Genomic DNA, 14,039 nt, shown 5'->3' with positions numbered 1-14,039 from the left:
GATGTTGCGTGCTAATTTATGAAGAAAACTTACGATGCAATATACTGTCACACTTTACTAATCAACAAATTATATATTCAATTTCTTTCTGCAATATGCGAAGGTCATATATATAGATAAATAATACATATTTTTAATATATTTTTAATTATAATATAGGGGCCAATAGCAAAATTCTTAAAAAATTAAGTTATGAGAAAACTTGCACATCTGTAAAATCGTAGGAAGTGCTATATGACTATTTTTTTCTTCATTGGGACACTGTCACGCGAATCTTTTCACGGTTTCGAAGCTCGTCTCTCAGAAACAGGTAATTGATGGGAATTATATAATTAAAATGTGAGACACGTTTCGTGCAACGTCGTCCCTCGAGGGAGATGGCGTGCAGTTAGCAAGTTTAACAGAACTGCATCCCTTGTGATAGCAATGTAATAGTAATGGAAGACGCTCCAAGCAGTGCAGCACTTCGGGGAACACGGACCAACCGGAGGCAGGAAAAGGGGAAACTTGTACATATGTATGTATGTATGTATACATATATACATACATATGTACATGTATATAATGCACACACACACACACACACACACACACACACACACACACACACACACACACACACACGATTCCCTTAGTGAATCAAGTCCGAGGGTTCGTAAGGAAATCATACAAGGCCGCTCCACTTCCCAAAGGTTCTGTAAGGGAGAATTATTCAGTGACATGTAAAATTAAAGACATAAGATTTAAGAAACTTGTCAGGAAGCTAGTGACTAGGAAAAGAGGAGTAAACGAGCGTGGTGAGGAAAAGAAATGAAACGAATTACAAAGATTTGGCAAAGAAATAAAGTTGGAAATAAAGTGTAAGAAATGCGGTTATTAATGTTCATACTTACATATATACCAAGTCTCAATCTCTCTCTCTCTCTCTCTCTCTCTCTCTCTCTCTCTCTCTCTCTCTCTCTCTCTCTCTCTCTCTCTCTCTCTCTCTCTCTCTCTCTCTCTCTCTCTCTCTCTCACATATGTTTATATACTTACACATTCAACCTTTATGTATCGAAGTGAGGATAATTTTGTGTGTCAATCACTACTATTACTGAAAGTTTTACAATTAATTCCCAAAATACTAATATTTGTGCTGACGTAAATTTCGATAATGTCCACAGTCTTAGTTACCATTTACTGCCCTACTGGCTATTACTGCATAAAAGAGAGTGACCTCATGGTACCCAGTTGCTTTATTATTTCAAGTCTTTTCCTGCTCCGTTAGTACTTTATTAACTCAAGTGTCTAGGAGGATGTAAATGATTACTGGAAAACGCAAAATTTGAAAATGTTTAGCAGTGAAAGTGTTAACCATGGTCAACTGGGACGAGAGAAGAGCTTAGTTATGTGTAAATTAGATGGTTTATCACGATAATAGGGTGAGTTGCATGGAATCTGTTCATTCTCACGCGATCCGTCTCGGCTGACACTCACATCTTTTAAGCAATACATCTTTGGGAAGATAACTGTGCTTATGTGAACTGTTACTTTCCAAGGCCACTGCTCTTACACATTGTTTTACCTACCTTACGACAACCACAAAGCTAATGGATTTCTGGACACCTTTAAGATAACCATTTTTCTCCCACTCTCTCTCTCTCTCTCTCTCTCTCTCTCTCTCTCTCTCTCTCTCTCTCTCTCTCTCTCTCTCTCTCTCTCTTTGAAGACAGCTGTTGCAGATGCGGACAGATAAAACACGGCGGTGTGCAGGAAATTTTTAGTGGGAGTAATTACTAGTAACATTCAAGTCCATTAAATTATACCTGAAGAGTGAACAGATGAAGTCATTTTACCGGTGAAAATTAATACCCGCTGCAAAGGGTAAATAAATACGCCGTGTATTTTTTGTTTTTACTCTTCATTGTTAATTAAAATGCAACACAAAGGCTATGCTGGTCGATGGGGAGCAAAAACAGTATATGTAACACGTGAAAATTTTTGGAATGCAGGGGGGCGAACGAAATCCCAGGAATACTCTTCTAAATGTTCGTATAGACAAAATAAATGAAGGTCAGGACACGAACTACTGTATGCATGGTGTCTCCAATTTAGTTAATAGTGTGATAGCAGAAATATCGTTGCACAATAATATGATGTAATAAATTTCTGGGGCATAAAAAATTAAGCCGGGACATGAAATAATAAACGTACGTTGTCGCCAACTCTGTTGATATTATTAAAAAAGGAAAAAATATTCTTGTGTAATATTAAGATATAGTTATGAATACTGATCAATGAATAAAAGTTAGGACAAAATTGAATAATAGTTAGACGGTGTGACTAATCGTTAATGATACGCAAGCAAATCTGAGCTCCTAATTAAAAAAAAAAATATCTCAAAATTCTTATCTGATTATAGGGAGATGTTCCTTACTTAAAAAAAAATGTAAAGTATTATTTTGAGTTCTTTGGAGTGGTGAGTAGATAATAAAAAAAATATTTCCCATTTAAAACACTTTTCATCAATTTAAAAATACTTTTTATAGCAATATTCCTCTTCTACTTTTAATGATTTAACATTCTGTAATCTTAGAGGAATTTTCTTAATCCCAATTAAAAAAAAAAAATACGGGTCCAGGCCGTATTTAAAAAAAATGAAAAAAATTTTATTCTCAAAATTTTTTATCTGATTACAGGGATATGTCCCTTACATAAAGAACCATTGTATATATGTCGCAATTAAAAAAAAATAAAATAAAAATTTACAGGTCCGGATCTTAATTAAAGAAATGCGGAAAAAAATTTCAATTTCAAAATTTTCATCTGATTATAGGCACATGTTCGTTACTTAAGGAATGACCATTGTACGTATGTAAAATATTGTCTTGAGTTCTCAGAAATGTGCATAGATAATACCATATTTAACTTTCAAAGGAAATTAAGACACCAAAAGACAGATTTTATCAATATTCTTCTTTTATTATTCATGATTACATATTCTTTAATCGTAGAAGAAAATTGTTAATCGTAAAAATATTCGATTTTTTTTTTTTTTACAGTTCCGGACCTTAACTAAAAAAAAATGTGAAAAATTTTCAATCTCAAAATTTTTATCTGGTTATTGGGATATGTTCCTTACTTAAAGAAGAACCATTAGGCATAATATGTAAAATAATCTTTTGAGTTTTTAGGAGTGGTGCGTAGATAACCATATTTCACTTTTAAAAAATATTGACTCTAAAAAGACACACTTCATACTTATATACTTTTTATATCAATACCTTTCTTCTATTTTTTATGATTAAACGTTCTGTAATGTTCGACGAAAATTCTTTACCGCAAAAAATTTAGATTTTTTACAGGTTCGGATCTACTGTCTAGTCCGGTCCTGCTTACTAGTATTTGAATGTAATTGATTGATACAACAAATGGCTACTTGAGATATGTAGAGATGGATGGGGAGGGCTGGGGAGAGCCGCGTTCGGAATTAAATTCGAGACGTTTGAAGTTCTCAAGTGTTTTAATATTGTACATATCACAAAGTAGTCTTAGATTACTTGAAAGATAGCTGTAACTGGTTGTATTGTTTTATGTTTATAGATTTTAAAATTAATTTAGCCAAATGTACAACATAACAATGATGGCAAAACATAGATATATGACTGAACCTGATGAGAGTGAATCTCTATTATAGGCACCTTCAGTTACTCACTTAGTGTGTAATTATCATGAACATGGTGAAATATAAACCTGAATGTGATGTACGTACATAACTGAACATAAATTATTTCTGGATTGATGCATAGCGTTGTCTAAAAATGACATGAAAATCACAAATGGTATAATTAGTGTACAACTGAAGTGTATCAACAAACACTTGTGAGAGCATGTATAATGACACGTTAATCCTATAATAAGAAAGTCAGCAATTGCTACCACTTCTAGTAACAAAGAAGTCACTTAGTGGAAAGCCAAGGTAATATACGCTTCTATAAAAACTTTTATCAGTAGCAGTATTTGCAGTCCGCCATGACGTCACTGTGAAATGTAAGAAATGCTGCACTATATTTAAAAATCTGACAAGTGATAAACGAGAGGCTAGCATTGGAAGTGTTCAGTCGAACATTAAAGTAGAAATGCAGCGCGCCACGATTTTTCCGTATCATTGCTCAAAGCAGGTAGAGAAAAATGCATAATGAAAATACCTTCCATCTATTTCTGTATGGATAGTTACATGCAGATCAGGGGTCAAACGTAGCAAAAATTGTGTAGAAATATTTAAAAGTCAAACATTTTATATGGCGCTGAAATGGGAGTTTGCCGTGTTTATATTTGTTCATACTTAAATGCACATGCAGGAACACAAGAAAATAACGTGGAACTGGCAAAAATTTGAAACATTGTGACAGTTCAATATCACAAGGTATACAACAGATGCTCCTGCATGCCAGCATACACCCTGGCGTTAGAATTAAGTATAACGCATAAAATAATAAATATGCTAAAAGGTACTGCAGATCAAAGGAATATTTAAAAGCGAAGAAAAACATAAAAGAATGAGGTGTATTTTCTTTTTTTTTAGTGAAGGGGAAGGGATCATAAATTGAGACAGTAATGTAAACGGATATCATGATAACTAAAGAAGCGACTAGTGGCGTTAAGCAACATAAAAAACAAACAAACAAACATGAAAACACACAAGAAAAGAAGCAATGAGGGAGAGATACGACTGATAATCATCACAGCACTGACGTAAGATTTATCATCAATTATGATACTAAAATAACATCAAAGAAAAGAAAAAAATGAAGAATAGGAAAAAGAAGACTAGATGATAAGAATGAGAAGAGAAGAGGACAAAGAATACCAGATGGAAAGTATGAAAATAAAACAGGAAAAGGAAATATAAGTATATGGGATGGATAGGACATAGGAAGACCAGGAGGGATACATATATATAGAGAGATGAAGTGACATGAAGAGAATGTACTTACGTAACATGAAGTGTGCTGAGTTTAGATGTAGACATGTCGTTTGGAGTTCATGGTTACGTCAAGTGAGGGGAGGTGAAATGCGATGTGCTGTACTGTAATGCAGTTTGATGTGGTACGCTTATGTCGTGCTAATGTGTGATGTGCTGTTGTGGCCAGTAATGACGCTGAGCTACGTGTGATGTGGCTGAATAACAGAATGGAGAGATCGGACTCAATAGAAAGCGTCCGATTACAAGATGTTAATGGAACACTTCAATGGAAACAAAACACTGCCACTGCACTACTGTCAATTTTAGGTTAACGTACTAAACTGGGATAAGGGATATGGTGTGGCTATAAAGGCAACTATTTAGTCATATTTCAAAAGCCTTTCACTAATCTCTCTCTCTCTCTCTCTCTCTCTCTCTCTCTCTCTCTCTCTCTCTCTCTCTCTCTCTCTCTCTCTCTCTCTCTCTTTCTCTCTCTCTCTCTCTCTCTCTCTCTCTCTCTCTCTCTCTCTCTCTCTCTCTCATTGAACATCATGAGGCGCCATTATGAGTATTAAATGAGTGGTCATGAAAAGAGGGATAGGGTGAAGGAAGTAAGAATGGCAGGATGAAGGAGGTAGAAGGGCAGCGGCAGAGGGTCAGGATGAGGGGTGTGAGAATTGTGGAGTTAAGCAGAATAAGAGAGGGTTGCTGGAAGGTCAAGGAAGAGAGTGTGGACTGCATGTGTGGGAATGGCAGAGATGGTGGATGACAGGATGGCAGTTTGCAGGGTGTGGATGATATGTATGGGACTGATTGGGTGGGAAAGGCAGGGTGACAGCAATAGGGTGATGGTGGGGCAACTATCAGATAGTTTTGTCACCTTTGCATGAACTTAGATTGGATATAATTCTTAATCTGGTTTAGGATTTTTGTTCATGACTAATTTTGTCATAAATTGATTGTAATACAACTTTGGTTACCATCAGTTAGGCAGCCGTCAGCACCAAACAATTTACGTCCAAGCCAATTAAAGACTGAGCGAGGCAAATTATTATTGTCACACGAGCCTTTATCAAGCTGAATGAGGCCAGTGTAATATTTGGCTGGTTTTCCGTGTGAGCATGGAAATCCACGTGCCTCGGATACCAGCTGGGCAGGTCGCTGGTTGTAACACAATTAACAATACTTTCCAATGTGGCACATTTTCAGATGGTTTCTCTTTCTATTTGCTAAACTCTGCATTGTCTGATTATCAAGTGAACATAATTTGGTAAAATTTTCGACTTAGCAGCTCGTGAGTGTGGTGTAACAACCTACATGCTCGAGACAGCCAATCCCTTAAGGCTCAGGTAGAAGATGATCAAAGCCATTTACAACTCCCCTGCTGAACAAAGGCCTTCCCAGCACTCTCTACGAGTCATGCCATTGTTCCCTTCACAATCAAGTTTTGCTATCCTCCCTTCGCCTCTGCGTTTCTTCTGACCCATCACTATAGCAGTTATCCTTAGCTGTACTTGTTTTTATATTTTTTACATCGACTGCTCCATTGTATTTGAGCAGATGTTAACTTATACGCCATTTAGTTTTACTTCTCAAACTAACGCATTTTACTTGCCAGCTTTGATGATTCAACATCCCGCTGTTAATGGAATTACTTTGCACTAATATACCAGCATTTCATTCATTACAGTTACTCTTTTTAATTTTTCACCCAATTCTCTTCACTTTTAAGATAACTTTATAACCACGCACATTTTGATTGTTGTAAATATTCTGTATTTATATTTGTAGCGCGACATTTCAGTTTTCTGACAACGCTTTCGATACATAATGTGAATAATTTACATATATGTAAATATTCGAAATATGAAGTTTCAAACAGGAAAATTTAAAGTAGAATTGCCTCACCGTTTGCATCGAAATTGTAGATGTAGTGAAGGAAAGTTTTAACTTGAGTGTCTCAGTGTACGTAAGTATTCCTATGGGAGTGCTGAGAGGAGATGGACCTACATTTTCTGCTGCCCCACCGTAGATGCGAATGGTTGTTATTGCTTTCTGCTTCATAGTTTTATTTCTCAATTCGTCTTTTTTTTTTTCCAAGACGCGAGGTACAAGGTTGTATCTTCGTGAATTACAAAACATTGGGACTGACGCGTGATCCTTCCAGTTGCATTGTGTTCGATCTGCACCACATTAGGTAATGAACAGCGAGCACACACACACACACACACACATTCTCTCTGTCTCTCTCTCTCTCTCTCTCTCTCTCTCTCTCTCTCTCTCTCTCTCTCTCTCTCTCTCTCTCTCTCTCTCTCTCTCCAACCGCCTGCGTGAAAAGTTTATTTCTTCCCTTTCTACTAAGCAGCTTACTCCACTCCCTGCCAAAATTGTAAGTGAAGGAAAAAAAAAGTTGCAGAACCTCGTATATTCAAATTTGAGTATCCCACGATTTCCCTGCCGCAGAGAGACATCAAATGACAATACCTTACTTACTTATGCATCCGTAAAACCTTTAAGATTTTTAGCGCATTCTGTACTAGTTTCCCAGAAGACCACATCAAACCACAACAGGAACGATTTCAGATGTTTTAGATGAACTTTTTTAGCGTGCCATAAGTTATTTTGTGGTGACTAGAGCTAGAGAGAGAGAGAGAGAGAGAGAGAGAGAGAGAGAGAGAGAGAGAGAGAGAGAGAGAGAGAGAGAGAGAGAGAGAGAGAGAGAGAGAAAACAACATTACAACTGCAGTTTTAACATAATAACAGTCAGGGTTGCAGCGGAAGCCATGCACTCAGTATCCGGCACAAACACATCTGGGTTAGCAATCAGATTATTACAAAAAAAAGGAGCTGAGAAAGGAGGAAAGTGGTGCCTGGTTGTAGTTATCGGTGTGGACGTGAATGAAACTTTACGCACGAGGGAGATAGTCACCAGTGAGGAAAGAAAGCAGAGTTATGGCCGCGAGAAAACACACAGTTAGTGGGGAGCACAAAGGATGGCTGCCTGCCTTCCCTTTCCACGGCTTGAAACACAGACAATAGAGAAATCGTAATTAAAAGTGAAAGGAAAAAGAGAAAAGCAAAAATAAGGAGAAAGAAGATACATTCCTTAAGATACAATAAAGGAACAGCAATGAAATAGCTGAGAATGGAATCCAGATCTTAAACACAGGCAACAGAGAAAGCGTAATCAAGAATGAAGAGCAAAATCGTAAAGGAGACAAAAGAATAAGCATCAAGATTTAGTAATTAAACAGCTATGAAAATATAACTATGGAATGGAAGTAGGTAAGCATATTCCATCCAACATGCATGGCTTATGAATATCATGTGTATATGAAAGAAAAAGAACGCGGTTAGAAGTGAGAAATGACAGTAGTGAAGGAGACACATAAAAAAAAATATATATATATACATAAGAGAACAACTACAGAATGATATGCTGTAAAGTGATGAACACACACACCATTACGGAGAAGTAGGAAATATAAAATAAATAGTAAAGAGAAAAATATGCTACTTTCTTAGTGTACAATGACGTAAAAGCTTTCAAATGGTAACCACTGATTGTAAACTACTTGCATAAGGGTATTTCAACTAGTCATATATATTTGTATTAAAACACAAGCAATAGATAAATTGTAATCCAGAAAGAAAGCAAATAGTAGTGAAGGACATGAAACATACATTCCTGAAATACAATAACAGAAAATAAAGAGTCATCGTGCTCTAGGAAATAAATCAAATCCTGATTCACAGACTAAAGAAATAACAGCGAAATGGTAACTAATACTGAACGGAAAAAAAACAGTAAACGAGAGAGAGAGAGAGAGAGAGAGAGAGAGAGAGAGAGAGAGAGAGAGAGAGAGAGAGAGAGAGAGAGAGAGAGAGAGAGAGAGAGAGAGAGAGAGAGAGAGAGAGAGAGAGAGAGAGAGAGAGAGAGAGAGAGAGAACCAAATAAAACAATGGAATCACAATAATCTCATAAAAAATACTATAAACATCAGTTAGAACGTACGTGACTTTTTAATATAGTTGTGTTTCCCTTAGAATATCAGGAGTAAGACTGGAGAGAGAGAGAGAGAGAGAGAGAGAGAGAGAGAGAGAGAGAGAGAGAGAGAGAGAGAGAGAGAGAGAGAGAGAGAGGAGAGAGACGGTCAGGTAGCAAAAGATAAACAAAAAGATCTGTGTTGTCCTCCTGGCCCTGTCTGGCGATTTGTCTCCCTTACCTCTGTCCCTCACGAAAACTCGCTTCCCAGATGAAAGAAAACTCTTGGGCTTTTGGCAGGAGGAGAGACGAAGAAAAGAGAACGCAGGCAGGAAGAGAAGCAGCAGGTTCAAAGTAGGTTCAAGAAATGCCATCTTGCCTGACCTAACCCGCTCCTAACCCGCTCTGAGAAAACCTTGAGTGTCTCGAGCCAGAGAGAGAGAGAGAGAGAGAGAGAGAGAGAGAGAGAGAGAGAGAGAGAGAGAGAGAGAGAGAGAGAGAGAGAGAGAGAGAGACGAAAATTTTGACACTGATTAGTTTTAAAAGTAAAGGCAGTCTGTTGATCATGACCGGGAAAGTTAAGATTAAGGGATGTGATGAGAAAATATAAGCTCAATGAAAGGTAGAAAAACGAGAGAGAGAGAGAGAGAGAGAGAGAGAGAGAGAGAGAGAGAGAGAGAGAGAGAGAGAGAGAGAGAGAGAGAGAGAGAGAGAGAGAGAGAGAGAGATACAAAGGTGAACATGAAAATTGCGCAAGTAGAAGGGGAGAGGATCGCTTCAGGCATGAATAAAAGGAAATTTGTGTCAAAGAACCAAGACTTTGCGTTAAGAATTCCAGCTCCCGCACTTCAACTTGGCTCGCTCGAGGAGGCTTTGTGACAGCCAGGCGTGAAATAGGGACTGCACCACATCGTTAGTCACCGGAAACTCACGGATTAAAGTGTTGTCAGTAAACCAAAGGAGGTGTATATAGCAAGTGTCGTGTGGCCGCTTCTTGAGTGGAATGATTTCAAGGATGAACAAAAATGGAAATGAAAACTTAAACTTATAATTATTTCAAATAGCATTTATATCGTTATTATAATTATTTCAAATAGCATTTATATCGTTATTAAAGTGTTATCAATTAATCAACGTAAGTGTGTATAGTAAGTGTTGTGTGGCTACTGCTTATATATAATAATCTGAAGGGTGTACAAAGTAAGGAAAAAAAATAAATCACAATTACGTATAGTCTCTTTACAAAGAATCTAGCAAAAATTTATACTTCTGTTACACGACGTTGTATCTTTTTTTCATATTTTGAGATTGAACGTTTCCATGAAATATGATGCATTACTCGCAAAATGTCAAGGCAACGTAATTCCATGGATGTGTCAGGAAGGATGTAACATACTACAGCAAATGTTGCATCTCGATGCCTGGGGAGCCTTTGCACTAATGGAGTATTAATGTACACAGCTTGATAAAAAGTAAAGCCCCTATGGTTGTATTTGCAAAGCCCCTTCATAATATGCAACTCTACCTGTGCGTTTGATAAGCTAGTATCCCCTTTGTTCACAATGTGCATATTGTGAAAAAGCAGCATCATGCACTCATATTTACTAAAATCTTTGCTATCGTCATAAACATTTCCAAGGCTTCCGATAAAGTTCCTCATAAATCTTTTAGTTTCCAAACTCCCCTCATTCGGATTCTGTTCTCTTTGTGTACGTTCATCTCTAGTTTCTCTCCGGGCCGGTCTGTTCTGGCGTGAAGGATGATCGCTTCTCTTAAAACTGTCAAGGCTTTGTTCTAACACTTATTCTTTTCAGTTATTCATTGGTAGTCCTTCCCCCAAGTTTATATCCTGTCCACTGATGGGATGATAGCTCTAGTCTGTATTTCTAAACGACATCTGCTGGATAAGCTCTTTCAGGAACCAAATAATTCCAATGAACTTCGTAAAGAGTGATTAACTTTTCAACTTCCCGTTATTTCTGATATAAGTAAGGAAACTAGATGGGGTGGACTTGTTAGGTGACACCTGTTCAGGTTTGCCTTGTGTTTTTTTTTTTTTTCTGACGTAATTTAGTGTACAATAATTCAATACCACTGTCGTTTATAAATAACCCAATCCCTTCTTTCTATACAATCATTACACATGAAGACTTAACGAGATATTTTTATTTCTTATTTTGCGTATTTTAGGCTGAGTACATTTCAATACGGTAAATAGCATGTTCGTAGTTATGACGCATCATTCAAAGACATTCATGACGTTTATTTCGCAAGTGTATTCTTGTTTTACATAGACAGAGCTCATTCATAAACAAATACTAGGGCACAGTTTTTTTTTCGTTGGCTTCCTGAAACTGGCTGAACTCCGAAGCAGGTTTGTGAGACTCCCTTGTTTCCTCAGCACGTCCATAACTTATTACTTCTTCGCAGTTGTTTCTTTCACTGTTCTATAGATCACTATCCCGCTGCTCTTTTGAAAATATCTCATTGCCGCATCATCAATATTATCATCATATCCGCCCATGATCACACTGCCACACTGCGCAACACTCCACTCATCACTGCTGGCTGTCCGTCTGCTCCAAGTCATTATTGCATTCTCGTGTACCATTCCTTATCCTTTGAGTTGCTTCACTGTATAACTATTTGCTTCTCATTTTCATTTTGTGTTGTCCATCATATCAATGTAGTTGAATAATATCTCGTTGCTAATTTAAAAGTTAAAGAATTTCACCGCTGGCTCATTCATATAATTCACTAATTAATTTCTGACACGGTCTTCCTGTGTTTACGTCCACTCTAAAAAAAAAAAAAAAAAAAAGAATATTAAAATATATCATTGTGCTGTATTAAAGACTTCTACTTAATCTCTTACTTCGCAAACACTCTTAAATAGTCAGTTTATGTTATAAAGTAATATACACAAATTAGTAAACATATATTAGTCAAATAAGTGTGCATAGATTCAGACATTTCTCCATTGCTTTGCTTTCGGGCTGCCAACAGTTCATGCATAAAAGAAGAAAATAAAGAAAATAAATAATATAGACAAAATAAATACATCAAGATTACTCACGCCACGTTTTCCAAACACAATGAAAATATTTTGTTTCACCACATTCAAATCCTCTGTAGAGTATTCAGAATATAAACAAAACATGAACATTACAAAGAACAAAATGTTACAAGTCTCGAATTAGAAATCCCAACGTTAAACTACTGAATAATGTCATTACATATATTAATACTCTATTTGTAAGTTACATGAATGTTTATTCATGTAATAACGTCCTTTACCTATGTGTTACTCACTCTCATGAGCCTAACTAAGCCAAAACTAACTGCCTGTCCATCCTAATACGGAAGGGTCAGTTCATATTGTCACAGAAAATCAACTTTTAATCAATGTTATTTAATATATCAAATATTTTACAAAATGCTGTTCCACGCAATAAAAGTTCATTAACCTCGCAATGCTGTTATGTTAATAATTCTTTCATTGCGGTGCTGTCAGGAGTCTGCCTCCAGTATGATGTTTTGCATTGTGTTCTTTTCTTTCCCTCATTTCATCATGCAGGAATAAAGAACAGTCTCGAATGTAATTTTCCAGTCTTAATTGTCTAAATAATAAAAGGAAATCTTTTGTGTGAGAATATTTCCTTAAAGGAAAAAAAGGGGCTCGACGTCTCAGCTGTTTTCTTAACATCATATACAACATCGCACAAGAAACAGGTTTAATGTAATTTTCTAGGATCTGAAATGTGATACAATGAAATTCTTTGTGTGAGGATCTTTATTCAAATCCCCGAGTGGTGCCAAAGTGACATCTTAATTTCTGATTTTATGAGGGCGAGTCATGTCACAGTTCAGTAATTCACGGAGACATGCGAGCTGCAATCTAAATACTACATGGTCTTGGGGGAGATCCATCTTGCAGCAAACCGCGATGAGGACTAGGCAATACGTGTAAGACTCAGTAAATGAACAAAGTCACACGTCGTCATCTCCTCCTCCTCTTCCTTTTTCTTTTCTTTCTTGTTTTTTATTACCATCATCATCATCATCATCATCATCATCATCATCATCATTTTCTTCCTCTTCTTCTTCTTCTTCCTCTACACCTTTCCCCTTGTCTACATAGGGTCACTGATCTTCAATGAACTTCTCCACAAAGCTGTGTCTTCATTATCGTCACTCAGACCTCTCCCCTTAGTGGTCTCTTACGCATTATTTTAATCTCTCTATTGGCCTGCGTCGTCTTCTTTCTCTGTCCGCAGTAAGATCCATCGTTCCTTTCTTTTAATCCATCAAATCGAAAAATCAAACCACATGATAATTTTTAAGGCTGAGGCGCTATGCAAGAATTCTTTTACTGTTTTTCCCCGCTGAGTGACAACAGTGATAATGTTTAACCATCAAACTTTCCCGCAAACACCAAACACTTTTCCACCCTTTTTTCCCCTTTAGTGATTCGATAACGGAAACTCATCACTTGTTCATACTTCTCCTGCACGCTCCTGTGACCCGAACTTTTTTTTCTACTTTGTCCCCAGCGAAAAAATGGTTCCCGTCCCTCGACCCCCGTGACTCCCGCCCGGCGCTACATCCTCCGCCTGTCACCTCTGCTTTATCTCATCCGTGAAAACCCACCGACCCTTCCCGCCGCCTGACACCAGACACCGCGCTGGCTTCGGGTCGTCCTTACTAATCTGCTTAGGGCTCATTAAAATAATCAACGAGGACACACATAATTCGTCCTCTCCGTTTTACATAAATGCAGTCGCGAATTCAGTGGACCCTAGAGGTGTTGGGTGTCAGTATGCGGACGTCATTTGTTGTGTTCGCCGCCATCTCCGTATGATATAACGCATAGGAAGCCAGTGAAATCGAATAGAAAAAAAAATCTTAAATTAAAAAGCAACACGGCTGAGGAAGAAGCAAGAAATGCGTTAGCGATTAATCAGCAAGTAATCTTTCTTTATACTGAACGTGGATCTGCTTAGAAAAAATATATATATTGAAGCAAGAAAAAGAAAGATTAAGAAAAGATATTAAAGAAGCCAACATGTAATCACCACACAATCATGTCCGCCCCTCTTTATCTATATG

General features: G+C 37.2%; 1 long non-coding RNA gene across 1 annotated transcript in view; it reads right to left on the bottom strand.

Annotated features, from left to right (window-relative positions):
- Positions 1–10,095: 10,095 nt before the first annotated feature.
- LOC135107532 (uncharacterized) overlaps positions 10,096–14,039 on the bottom strand; it is a 104,877-nt gene continuing 100,933 nt past the window's right edge. Inside the window, exon 3 of the long non-coding RNA XR_010271803.1 lies at positions 10,096–11,729. This is a non-coding gene — a long non-coding RNA (uncharacterized LOC135107532). The remainder of the gene's footprint in view (positions 11,730–14,039) is intronic.

Source organism: Scylla paramamosain, chromosome 15 (genome assembly GCF_035594125.1).
Source record: "Scylla paramamosain isolate STU-SP2022 chromosome 15, ASM3559412v1, whole genome shotgun sequence".
In the NCBI taxonomy this organism is placed as follows: Eukaryota; Metazoa; Arthropoda; class Malacostraca; order Decapoda; family Portunidae; genus Scylla; species Scylla paramamosain.
Note: the sequence above shows the minus strand (reverse complement) of the source record. Positions and strands in the feature narration are given on the sequence as shown.